The sequence below is a fragment of the Gorilla gorilla genome, chromosome X (genome assembly GCF_029281585.2).
Source record: "Gorilla gorilla gorilla isolate KB3781 chromosome X, NHGRI_mGorGor1-v2.1_pri, whole genome shotgun sequence".
Lineage (NCBI taxonomy): Eukaryota > Metazoa > Chordata > Mammalia > Primates > Hominidae > Gorilla > Gorilla gorilla.
The window spans coordinates 72079676-72093666 of NC_073247.2; positions in this window are offsets into that span (position 1 = coordinate 72079676).

The window sequence follows — 13991 nt, forward strand, 5'->3', positions numbered from 1 at the left end:
TTGATTTGTGTGTGTTCAACTAACAGAGTTCAACCTTCCCTTAGACATAGCAGATTGGAAACCCTCTTTTTGTGGAACTTGCAAGTGGAGATTTCAAGCGTTTTTGGGGCCAACGGTAGAAAAGGAAATATCCTCGTATAAAAACTGGAGAGAATCATTCTCAGAAAACACTTTGTGATGTGTGCGTTCCACTCACAGAGTTTAACCTTTCCTTTCATAGAGCAGTTTGGAAACACTGTTTGTGAAGACTGCAAGTGGATATTTGGACCTCTTTGAGGATTTCTTTGGAAACGGGATTTCTTCATCTAATGCTAGAAGGAAGAATTCTCAGAAACTTCTTTGATTTGTGTGTGTTCAACTAACAGAGCTGAACCATCCTTTAGACAGAGCAGATTGGAAACCATCTTTTTGAGGAATTTGCTTGTGGAGATTTCAAGCGTTTTGGGGCCAACGGTAGAAAAGGAAATATCCTCGTATAAAAACTAGAGAGAATCATTTTCAGAAACCACTTTGTGTTGTGCGCGTTCCACTCACAGAGTTTAACCTTTCTTTTCATAGAGCAGTTTGGAAACACTCTGTTTGTAAAGTCTGCAAGTGGATATTTGGACCTCTTTGAGGATTTCGTTGGAAGCGGGATTTCTTCATCTAATGCTACACAGAAGATTTCTCAGTAACTTCGTTGATTTGTGTGTGTTCAACTAACAGAGTTCAACCTTCCCTTAGAGATAGCAGCTTGGAAACCCTCTTTTTGTGGAATTTGCAAGTGGAGATTTCAAGCGCTTTGGGGCCAACGGTAGAAAAGGAAATATCTTCGTATAAAAACTAGAGAGAACCATTCTCAGAAACCACTTTGTGTTGTGCGCGTTCCACTCACAGAGTTTAACCTTTTTTTTCATAGAGCAGTTTGGAAACACTCTGTTTGTGAAGTCTGCAAGTGGATATTTGGACCTCTTTGAGGATTTCGTTGGAATCGGGATTTCTTCATCTAATGCTAGAAGGAAGAATTCTCAGAAACTTCTTTGATATGTGTGTTTTCAACTAACAGAGCTGAACCATCCTTTAGACAGAGCAGAATGGAAACCCTGTTTTTGAGGAATTTGCTTGTGGAGGTTTCAAGCGTTTTGGGGCCAACGGTAGAAAAGGAAATATCCTGGTATAAAAACTAGAGAGAATCATTCTCAGAAACCACTTTGTGATGTGTGCGTTCCACTCACAGAATTTAACCTTTCTATTCATAGAGCAGTATGGAAACACTCTGATTGTAAAGACTGCAAGTGGATATTTGGACCTCTTTGAGGATTTCGTTGGAAGCGGGATTTCTTCATCTAATTCTACACAGAAGATTTCTCAGTAACTTCGTTGATTTGTGTGTGTTCAACTAACAGAGTTCAACCTTCCCTTAGACATAGCAGATTGGAAACCCTCTTTTTGTGGAATTTGCAAGTGGAGATTTCAAGCGTTTTGGGGCCAACGGTAGAAAACGAAATATCCTCGTATAAAAAGTAGAGAGAATCATTCTCAGAAACCGCTTTGTGATGTGTGCGTTCCCCTCACGGAGTTTAACCTTTCTTTTCATAGAGCAGTTTGGACACACTCTGTTTGTGAAGTCTGCAAGTGGATATTTGGACCTCTTTGAGGATATCTTTGGAGGCGTGATCTCATCATCTAATGCTACACAGAAGATTTCTCAGTAACTTCATTGATTTCTGTGTGTTCAACTAACAGAGTTCAACTTTCCCTTAGACATAGCAGACTGGAAACCCTCTTTTGGTGGAATTTGCAAGTGGAGATTTCAAGTGCTTTGGGGCCAACGGTAGAAAAGGAAATATCCTCGTATAAAAACTGGAGAGAATCATTCTCAGAAAACACTTTGTGATGTGTGCGTTCCACTCACAGAGTTTAACCTTTCCTGTCTTAGAGCAGTTTGGAAACACTCTGTTTGTGAAGTCTGCAAGTGGATATTTGGACCTCTTTGAGGGTTTCGTTGGAAACGGGATTTCTTCATCTAATGCTAGAAGGAAGAATTCTCAGAAACTTCTTTGATTTGTGTGTGTTCAACTAACGGAGCTGAACCATCCTTTAGACAGAGCAGATTGGAAACCCTCTTTTTGAGGAATTTGCTTGTGGAGATTTCAAGCGTTTTGGGGCCAACGGTAGAAAAGGAAATATCCTCGTGTAAAAACTAGAGAGAATCATTCTCAGAAACCACTTTGTGATGTGTGCGTTCCACTCACAGAATTTAACCTTTCTTTTCATAGAGCAGTTTGGAAACACTCTGATTGTAAAGACTGCAAGTGGATATTTGGACCTCTTTGAGGATTTCGTTGGAAGCGGGATTTCTTCATCTAATGCTACACAGAAGATTTCTCAGTAACTTCGTTGATTTGTGTGTGTTCAACTAACAGAGTTCAACCTTCCCTTAGACACAGCAGATTGGAAACCCTCTTTTTGAGGAATTTGCAAGTGGAGATTTCAAGCGTTTTGGGGCCAACGGTAGAAAACGAAATATCCTCGTATAAAAAATAGAGAGAATCATTCTCAGAAACCGCTTTGTGATGTGTGCGTTCCCCTCACGGAGTTTAACCTTTCTTTTCATAGAGCAGTTTGGACACACTCTGTTTGTGAAGTCTGCAAGTGGATATTTGGACCTCTTTGAGGATTTCTTTGGAGGCGTGATTTCATCATCTAATGCTACACAGAAGATTTCTCAGTAACTTCATTGATTTCTGTGTGTTCAACTAACAGAGTTCAACCTTCCCTTAGACATAGCAGACTGGAAACCCTCTTTTGGTGGAATTTGCAAGTGGAGATTTCAAGTGCTATGGGGCCAACGGTAGAAAAGGAAATATCCTCGTATAAAAACTGGAGAGAATCATTCTCAGAAAACACTTTGTGATGTGTGCGTTCCACTCACAGAGTTTAACCTTTCCTGTCTTAGAGCAGTTTGGAAACACTCTGTTTTTGAAGTCTGCAAGAGGATATTTGGACCTCTTTGAGGGTTTCGTTGGAAACGGGATTTCTTCATCTAATGCTAGAAGGAAGAATTCTCAGAAACTTCTTTGATTTGTGTGTGTTCAACTAACAGAGCTGAACCATCCTTTAGACAGAGCAGATTGGAAACCCTCTTTTTGAGGAATTTGCTTGTGGAGATTTCAAGCGTTTTGGGGCCAACGGTAGAAAAGGAAATATCCTCGTGTAAAAACTAGAGAGAATCATTCTCAGAAACCACTTTGTGATGTGTGCGTTCCACTCACAGAATTTAACCTTTCTTTTCATAGAGCAGTTTGGAAACACTCTGATTGTAAAGACTGCAAGTGGATATTTGGACCTCTTTGAGGATTTCGTTGGAAGCGGGATTTCTTCATCTAATTCTACACAGAATATTTCTCAGTAACTTCGTTGATTTGTGTGTGTTCAACTAACAGAGTTCAACCTTCCCTTAGACATAGCAGATTGGAAACCCTCTTTTTGTGGAATTTGCAAGTGGAGATTTCAAGCGTTTTGGGGCCAACGGTAGAAAAGGAAATATCCTCGTATAAAAACTAGAGAGAATCATTTTCAGAAACCACTTTGTGTTGTGCGCGTTCCACTCACAGAGTTTAACCTTTCTTTTCATAGAGCAGTTTGGAAACACTCTGTTTGTAAAGTCTGCAAGTGGATATTTGGACCTCTTTGAGGATTTTGTTGGAAGCGGGATTTCTTCATCTAATGCTACACAGAAGATTTCTCAGTAACTTCGTTGATTTGTGTGTGTTCAACTAACAGAGTTCAACCTTCCCTTAGAGATAGCAGCTTGGAAACCCTCTTTTTGTGGAATTTGCAAGTGGAGATTTCAAGCGCTTTGGGGCCAACGGTAGAAAAGGAAATATCCTCGTATAAAAACTAGAGAGAACCATTCTCAGAAACCACTTTGTGTTGTGCGCGTTCCACTCACAGAGTTTAACCTTTCTTTTCATAGAGCAGTTTGGAAACACTCTGTTTGTGAAGTCTGCCAGTGGATATTTGGACCTCTTTTAGGATTTCGTTGGAATCGGGATTTCTTCATCTAATGCTAGAAGGAAGAATTCTCAGAAACTTCTTTGATATGTGTGTGTTCAACTAACAGAGCTGAACCATCCTTTAGACAGAGCAGAATGGAAACCCTCTTTTTGAGGAATTTGCTTGTGGAGATTTCAAGCCTTTTGGGGCCAACGGTAGAAAAGGAAATATCCTCGTATAAAAACTAGAGAGAATCATTCTCAGAAACCACTTTGTGATGTGTGCGTTCCACTCACAGAGTTTAATCTTTCTTTTCATAGAACAGTTTGGAAACACTCTGTTTGTAAAGTCTGCAAGTGGATATTTGGACTTCTTTGAGGATTTCGTTGGAAGCGGGATTTCTTCATCTAATGCTACACAGAAGATTTCTCAGTAACTTCGTTGATTTCTGTGTGTTCAACTAACAGAGTTCAACCTTCCCTTAGACATAGCAGATTGGAAACCCTCTTTTTGTGGAATTTGCAAGAGGAGATTTCAAGCGCTTTGGGGTCAACTGTAGAAAAGGAAATATCCTCGTATAAAAACTATAGAGAATCATTCTCAGAAACCACTTTGTGTAGTGTGCGTTCCACTCACAGAGTTCAATCGTTGCTTTCATACGGCAGTTTGGAAACACTCTGTTTGTGAAGACTGCAAGTGGATATTTGGACCTCTTTGAGGATTTCGTTGGAAACGGGATTTCTTCATCTAATGCTAGAAGGAAGAATTCCCAGAAATTTCTTTGATTTGTGTGTGTTCAGCTAACAGAGCTGAACCATCCTTTAGACAGAGCAGATTGGAAACCCTCTTTTTGAGGAATTTGCTTGTGGAGATTTCAAGCGTTTTGGGGCCAACTGTTGATAAGAAATATCCTGGTATAAAAACTAGAGAGAATCATTCTCAGAAACCACTTTGGATGTGTGCGTTCCACTCACAGAGTTTAACCTTTCTTTTCATAGAACAGTTTGGAAACACTCTGTTTGTAAAGTCTGCAAGTGGATATTTGGACCTCTTTGAGGATTTCGTTGGAAGCGGGATTTCTTCATCTAATGCTACACAGAAGATTTCTCAGTAACTTCGTTGATTTGTGTGTGTTCAACTAACAGAGTTCAACCTTCCCTTAGACATAGCAGATTGGAAACCCTCTTTTTGTGGAACTTGCAGGTGGAGATTTCAAGCGTTTTTGGGGCCAACGGTAGAAAAGGAAATATCCTCGTATAAAAACTGGAGAGAATCATTTTCAGAAACCACTTTCTGTTGTGCGCGTTCCACTCACAGAGTTTAACCTTTCTTTTCATAGAGCAGTTTGGAAACACTCTGTTTGTGAAGTCTGCCAGTGGATATTTGGACCTCTTTTAGGATTTCGTTGGAATCGGGATTTCTTCATCTAATGCTAGAAGGAAGAATTCTCAGAAACTTCTTTGATATGTGTGTGTTCAACTAACAGAGCTGAACCATCCTTTAGACAGAGCAGAATGGAAACCCTCTTTTTGAGGAATTTGCTTGTGGAGATTTCAAGCCTTTTGGGGCCAACGGTAGAAAAGGAAATATCCTCGTATAAAAACTAGAGAGAATCATTCTCAGAAACCACTTTGTGATGTGTGCGTTCCACTCACAGAGTTTAATCTTTCTTTTCATAGAATAGTTTGGAAACACTCTGTTTGTAAAGTCTGCAAGTGGATATTTGGACTTCTTTGAGGATTTCGTTGGAAGCGGGATTTCTTCAACTAATGCTACACAGAAGATTTCTCAGTAACTTCGTTGATTTCTGTGTGTTCAACTAACAGAGTTCAACCTTCCCTTAGACATAGCAGATTGGAAACCCTCTTTTTGTGGAATTTGCAAGTGGAGATTTCAAGCGCTTTGGGGTCAACTGTAGAAAAGGAAATATCCTCGTATAAAAACTATAGAGAATCATTCTCAGAAACCACTTTGTGTAGTGTGCGTTCCACTCACAGAGTTCAATCGTTGCTTTCATACGGCAGTTTGGAAACACTCTGTTTGTGAAGACTGCAAGTGGATATTTGGACCTCTTTGAGGATTTCGTTGGAAACGGGATTTCTTCATCTAATGCTAGAAGGAAGAATTCCCAGAAATTTCTTTGATTTGTGTGTGTTCAGCTAACAGAGCTGAACCATCCTTTAGACAGAGCAGATTGGAAACCCTCTTTTTGAGGAATTTGCTTGTGGAGATTTCAAGCGTTTTGGGGCCAACTGTTGATAAGAAATATCCTGGTATAAAAACTAGAGAGAATCATTCTCAGAAACCACTTTGGATGTGTGCGTTCCACTCACAGAGTTTAACCTTTCTTTTCATAGAACAGTTTGGAAACACTCTGTTTGTAAAGTCTGCAAGTGGATATTTGGACCTCTTTGAGGATTTCGTTGGAAGCGGGATTTCTTCATCTAATGCTACACAGAAGATTTCTCAGTAACTTCGTTGATTTGTGTGTGTTCAACTAACAGAGTTCAACCTTCCCTTAGACATAGCAGATTGGAAACCCTCTTTTTGTGGAACTTGCAAGTGGAGATTTCAAGCGTTTTTGGGGCCAACGGTAGAAAAGGAAATATCCTCGTATAAAAACTGGAGAGAATCATTCTCAGAAAACACTTTGTGATGTGTGCGTTCCACTCACAGAGTTTAACCTTTCCTTTCATAGAGCAGTTTGGAAACACTGTTTGTGAAGACTGCAAGTGGATATTTGGACCTCTTTGAGGATTTCTTTGGAAACGGGATTTCTTCATCTAATGCTAGAAGGAAGAATTCTCAGAAACTTCTTTGATTTGTGTGTGTTCAACTAACAGAGCTGAACCATCCTTTAGACAGAGCAGATTGGAAACCATCTTTTTGAGGAATTTGCTTGTGGAGATTTCAAGCGTTTTGGGGCCAACGGTAGAAAAGGAAATATCCTCGTATAAAAACTAGAGAGAATCATTTTCAGAAACCACTTTGTGTTGTGCGCGTTCCACTCACAGAGTTTAACCTTTCTTTTCATAGAGCAGTTTGGAAACACTCTGTTTGTAAAGTCTGCAAGTGGATATTTGGACCTCTTTGAGGATTTCGTTGGAAGCGGGATTTCTTCATCTAATGCTACACAGAAGATTTCTCAGTAACTTCGTTGATTTGTGTGTGTTCAACTAACAGAGTTCAACCTTCCCTTAGAGATAGCAGCTTGGAAACCCTCTTTTTGTGGAATTTGCAAGTGGAGATTTCAAGCGCTTTGGGGCCAACGGTAGAAAAGGAAATATCTTCGTATAAAAACTAGAGAGAACCATTCTCAGAAACCACTTTGTGTTGTGCGCGTTCCACTCACAGAGTTTAACCTTTTTTTTCATAGAGCAGTTTGGAAACACTCTGTTTGTGAAGTCTGCAAGTGGATATTTGGACCTCTTTGAGGATTTCGTTGGAATCGGGATTTCTTCATCTAATGCTAGAAGGAAGAATTCTCAGAAACTTCTTTGATATGTGTGTTTTCAACTAACAGAGCTGAACCATCCTTTAGACAGAGCAGAATGGAAACCCTGTTTTTGAGGAATTTGCTTGTGGAGGTTTCAAGCGTTTTGGGGCCAACGGTAGAAAAGGAAATATCCTGGTATAAAAACTAGAGAGAATCATTCTCAGAAACCACTTTGTGATGTGTGCGTTCCACTCACAGAATTTAACCTTTCTTTTCATAGAGCAGTTTGGAAACACTCTGATTGTAAAGACTGCAAGTGGATATTTGGACCTCTTTGAGGATTTCGTTGGAAGCGGGATTTCTTCATCTAATTCTACACAGAAGATTTCTCAGTAACTTCGTTGATTTGTGTGTGTTCAACTAACAGAGTTCAACCTTCCCTTAGACATAGCAGATTGGAAACCCTCTTTTTGTGGAATTTGCAAGTGGAGATTTCAAGCGTTTTGGGGCCAACGGTAGAAAACGAAATATCCTCGTATAAAAAGTAGAGAGAATCATTCTCAGAAACCGCTTTGTGATGTGTGCGTTCCCCTCACGGAGTTTAACCTTTCTTTTCATAGAGCAGTTTGGACACACTCTGTTTGTGAAGTCTGCAAGTGGATATTTGGACCTCTTTGAGGATATCTTTGGAGGCGTGATCTCATCATCTAATGCTACACAGAAGATTTCTCAGTAACTTCATTGATTTCTGTGTGTTCAACTAACAGAGTTCAACTTTCCCTTAGACATAGCAGACTGGAAACCCTCTTTTGGTGGAATTTGCAAGTGGAGATTTCAAGTGCTTTGGGGCCAACGGTAGAAAAGGAAATATCCTCGTATAAAAACTGGAGAGAATCATTCTCAGAAAACACTTTGTGATGTGTGCGTTCCACTCACAGAGTTTAACCTTTCCTGTCTTAGAGCAGTTTGGAAACACTCTGTTTGTGAAGTCTGCAAGTGGATATTTGGACCTCTTTGAGGGTTTCGTTGGAAACGGGATTTCTTCATCTAATGCTAGAAGGAAGAATTCTCAGAAACTTCTTTGATTTGTGTGTGTTCAACTAACGGAGCTGAACCATCCTTTAGACAGAGCAGATTGGAAACCCTCTTTTTGAGGAATTTGCTTGTGGAGATTTCAAGCGTTTTGGGGCCAACGGTAGAAAAGGAAATATCCTCGTATAAAAACTAGAGAGAATCATTTTCAGAAACCACTTTGTGTTGTGCGCGTTCCACTCACAGAGTTTAACCTTTCTTTTCATAGAGCAGTTTGGAAACACTCTGTTTGTAAAGTCTGCAAGTGGATATTTGGACCTCTTTGAGGATTTCGTTGGAAGGGGGATTTCTTCATCTAATGCTACACAGAAGATTTCTCAGTAACTTCGTTGATTTGTGTGTGTTCAACTAACAGAGTTCAACCTTCCCTTAGAGATAGCAGCTTGGAAACCCTCTTTTTGTGGAATTTGCAAGTGGAGATTTCAAGCGCTTTGGGGCCAACGGTAGAAAAGGAAATATCTTCGTATAAAAACTAGAGAGAACCATTCTCAGAAACCACTTTGTGTTGTGCGCGTTCCACTCACAGAGTTTAACCTTTCTTTTCATAGAGCAGTTTGGAAACACTCTGTTTGTGAAGTCTGCCAGTGGATATTTGGACCTCTTTTAGGATTTCTTTGGAATCGGGATTTCTTCATCTAATGCTAGAAGGAAGAATTCTCAGAAACTTCTTTGATATGTGTGTGTTCAACTAACAGAGCTGAACCATCCTTTAGACAGAGCAGAATGGAAACCCTCTTTTTGAGGAATTTGCTTGTGGAGATTTCAAGCCTTTTGGGGCCAACGGTAGAAAAGGAAATATCCTCGTATAAAAACTAGAGAGAATCATTCTCAGAAACCACTTTGTGATGTGTGCGTTCCACTCACAGAGTTTAATCTTTCTTTTCATAGAACAGTTTGGAAACACTCTGTTTGTAAAGTCTGCAAGTGGATATTTGGACTTCTTTGAGGATTTCGTTGGAAGCGGGATTTCTTCATCTAATGCTACACAGAAGATTTCTCAGTAACTTCGTTGATTTCTGTGTGTTCAACTAACAGAGTTCAACCTTCCCTTAGACATAGCAGATTGGAAACCCTCTTTTTGTGGAATTTGCAAGTGGAGATTTCAAGCGCTTTGGGGTCAACTGTAGAAAAGGAAATATCCTCGTATAAAAACTATAGAGAATCATTCTCAGAAACCACTTTGTGTAGTGTGCGTTCCACTCACAGAGTTCAATCGTTGCTTTCATACGGCAGTTTGGAAACACTCTGTTTGTGAAGACTGCAAGTGGATATTTGGACCTCTTTGAGGATTTCGTTGGAAACGGGATTTCTTCATCTAATGCTAGAAGGAAGAATTCCCAGAAATTTCTTTGATTTGTGTGTGTTCAGCTAACAGAGCTAAACCATCCTTTAGACAGAGCAGATTGGAAACCCTCTTTTTGAGGAATTTGCTTGTGGAGATTTCAAGCGTTTTGGGGCCAACTGTTGATAAGAAATATCCTCGTATAAAAACTAGAGAGAATCATTCTCAGAAACCACTTTGGATGTGTGCGTTCCACTCACAGAGTTTAACCTTTCTTTTCATAGAACAGTTTTGAAACACTCTGTTTGTAAAGTCTGCAAGTGGATATTTGGACCTCTTTGAGTATTTCGTTGGAAGCGGGATTTCTTCATCTAATGCTACACAGAAGATTTCTCAGTAACTTCATTGATTTCTGTGTGTTCAACTAACAGAGTTCAACTTTCCCTTAGACATAGCAGACTGGAAAACCTCTTTTGGTGGAATTTGCAAGTGGAGATTTCAAGTGCTTTGGGGCCAACGGTAGAAAAGGAAATATCCTCGTATAAAAACTGGAGAGAATCATTCTCAGAAAACACTTTGTGATGTGTGCGTTCCACTCACAGAGTTTAACCTTTCCTGTCTTAGAGCAGTTTGGAAACACTCTGTTTGTGAAGTCTGCAAGTGGATATTTGGACCTCTTTGAGGGTTTCGTTGGGAACGGGATTTCTTCATCTAATGCTAGAAGGAAGAATTCTCAGAAACTTCTTTGATTTGTGTGTGTTCAACTAACGGAGCTGAACCATCCTTTAGACAGAGCAGATTGGAAACCCTCTTTTTGAGGAATTTGCTTGTGGAGATTTCAAGCGTTTTGGGGCCAACGGTAGAAAAGGAAATATCCTCGTGTAAAAACTAGAGAGAATCATTCTCAGAAACCACTTTGTGATGTGTGCGTTCCACTCACAGAATTTAACCTTTCTTTTCATAGAGCAGTTTGGAAACACTCTGATTGTAAAGACTGCAAGTGGATATTTGGACCTCTTTGAGGATTTCGTTGGAAGCGGGATTTCTTCATCTAATTCTACACAGAAGATTTCTCAGTAACTTCGTTGATTTGTGTGTGTTCAACTAACAGAGTTCAACCTTCCCTTAGACATAGCAGATTGGAAACCCTCTTTTTGTGGAATTTGCAAGTGGAGATTTCAAGCGTTTTGGGGCCAACGGTAGAAAACGAAATATCCTCGTATAAAAAGTAGAGAGAATCATTCTCAGAAACCGCTTTGTGATGTGTGCGTTCCCCTCACGGAGTTTAACCTTTCTTTTCATAGAGCAGTTTGGACACACTCTGTTTGTGAAGTCTGCAAGTGGATATTTGGACCTCTTTGAGGATTTCTTTGGAGGCGTGATCTCTTCATCTAATGCTACACAGAAGATTTCTCAGTAACTTCATTGATTTCTGTGTGTTCAACTAACAGAGTTCAACTTTCCCTTAGACATAGCAGACTGGAAACCCTCTTTTGGTGGAATTTGCAAGTGGAGATTTCAAGTGCTTTGGGGCCAACGGTAGAAAAGGAAATATCCTCGTATAAAAACTGGAGAGAATCATTCTCAGAAAACACTTTGTGATGTGTGCGTTCCACTCACAGAGTTTAACCTTTCCTGTCTTAGAGCAGTTTGGAAACACTCTGTTTGTGAAGTCTGCAAGTGGATATTTGGACCTCTTTGAGGGTTTCGTTGGAAACGGGATTTCTTCATCTAATGCTAGAAGGAAGAATTCTCAGAAACTTCTTTGATTTGTGTGTGTTCAACTAACGGAGCTGAACCATCCTTTAGACAGAGCAGATTGGAAACCCTCTTTTTGAGGAATTTGCTTGTGGAGATTTCAAGCGTTTTGGGGCCAACGGTAGAAAAGGAAATATCCTCGTATAAAAACTAGAGAGAATCATTTTCAGAAACCACTTTGTGTTGTGCGCGTTCCACTCACAGAGTTTAACCTTTCTTTTCATAGAGCAGTTTGGAAACACTCTGTTTGTAAAGTCTGCAAGTGGATATTTGGACCTCTTTGAGGATTTCGTTGGAAGCGGGATTTCTTCATCTAATGCTACACAGAAGATTTCTCAGTAACTTCGTTGATTTGTGTGTGTTCAACTAACAGAGTTCAACCTTCCCTTAGAGATAGCAGCTTGGAAACCCTCTTTTTGTGGAATTTGCAAGTGGAGATTTCAAGCGCTTTGGGGCCAAAGGTAGAAAAGGAAATATCTTCGTATAAAAACTAGAGAGAACCATTCTCAGAAACCACTTTGTGTTGTGCGCGTTCCACTCACAGAGTTTAACCTTTCTTTTCATAGAGCAGTTTGGAAACACTCTGTTTGTGAAGTCTGCCAGTGGATATTTGGACCTCTTTTAGGATTTCGTTGGAATCGGGATTTCTTCATCTAATGCTAGAAGGAAGAATTCTCAGAAACTTCTTTGATATGTGTGTGTTCAACTAACAGAGCTGAACCATCCTTTAGACAGAGCAGAATGGAAACCCTCTTTTTGAGGAATTTGCTTGTGGAGATTTCAAGCCTTTTGGGGCCAACGGTAGAAAAGGAAATATCCTCGTATAAAAACTAGAGAGAATCATTCTCAGAAACCACTTTGTGATGTGTGCGTTCCACTCACAGAGTTTAATCTTTCTTTTCATAGAACAGTTTGGAAACACTCTGTTTGTAAAGTCTGCAAGTGGATATTTGGACTTCTTTGAGGATTTCGTTGGAAGCGGGATTTCTTCATCTAATGCTACACAGAAGATTTCTCAGTAACTTCGTTGATTTCTGTGTGTTCAACTAACAGAGTTCAACCTTCCCTTAGACATAGCAGATTGGAAACCCTCTTTTTGTGGAATTTGCAAGTGGAGATTTCAAGCGCTTTGGGGTCAACTGTAGAAAAGGAAATATCCTCGTATAAAAACTATAGAGAATCATTCTCAGAAACCACTTTGTGTAGTGTGCGTTCCACTCACAGAGTTCAATCGTTGCTTTCATACGGCAGTTTGGAAACACTCTGTTTGTGAAGACTGCAAGTGGATATTTGGACCTCTTTGAGGATTTCTTTGGAAACGGGATTTCTTCATCTAATGCTAGAAGGAAGAATTCCCAGAAATTTCTTTGATTTGTGTGTGTTCAGCTAACAGAGCTAAACCATCCTTTAGACAGAGCAGATTGGAAACCCTCTTTTTGAGGAATTTGCTTGTGGAGATTTCAAGCGTTTTGGGGCCAACTGTTGATAAGAAATATCCTGGTGTAAAAACTAGAGAGAATCATTCTCAGAAACCACTTTGGATGTGTGCGTTCCACTCACAGAGTTTAACCTTTCTTTTCATAGAACAGTTTTGAAACACTCTGTTTGTAAAGTCTGCAAGTGGATATTTGGACCTCTTTGAGTATTTCGTTGGAAGCGGGATTTCTTCATCTAATGCTACACAGAAGATTTCTCAGTAACTTCATTGATTTCTGTGTGTTCAACTAACAGAGTTCAACTTTCCCTTAGACATAGCAGACTGGAAACCCTCTTTTGGTGGAATTTGCAAGTGGAGATTTCAAGTGCTTTGGGGCCAACGGTAGAAAAGGAAATATCCTCGTATAAAAACTGGAGAGAATCATTCTCAGAAAACACTTTGTGATGTGTGCGTTCCACTCACAGAGTTTAACCTTTCCTGTCTTAGAGCAGTTTGGAAACACTCTGTTTGAGAAGTCTGCAAGTGGATATTTGGACCTCTTTGAGGGTTTCGTTGGAAACGGGATTTCTTCATCTAATGCTAGAAGGAAGAATTCTCAGAAACTTCTTTGATTTGTGTGTGTTCAACTAACGGAGCTGAACCATCCTTTAGACAGAGCAGATTGGAAACCCTCTTTTTGAGGAATTTGCTTGTGGAGATTTCAAGCGTTTTGGGGCCAACGGTAGAAAAGGAAATATCCTCGTGTAAAAACTAGAGAGAATCATTCTCAGAAACCACTTTGTGATGTGTGCGTTCCACTCACAGAATTTAACCTTTCTTTTCATAGAGCAGTTTGGAAACACTCTGATTGTAAAGACTGCAAGTGGATATTTGGACCTCTTTGAGGATTTCGTTGGAAGCGGGATTTCTTCATCTGATTCTACACAGAAGATTTCTCAGTAACTTCGTTGATTTGTGTGTGTTCAACTAACAGAGTTCAACCTTCCCTTAGACATAGCAGATTGGAA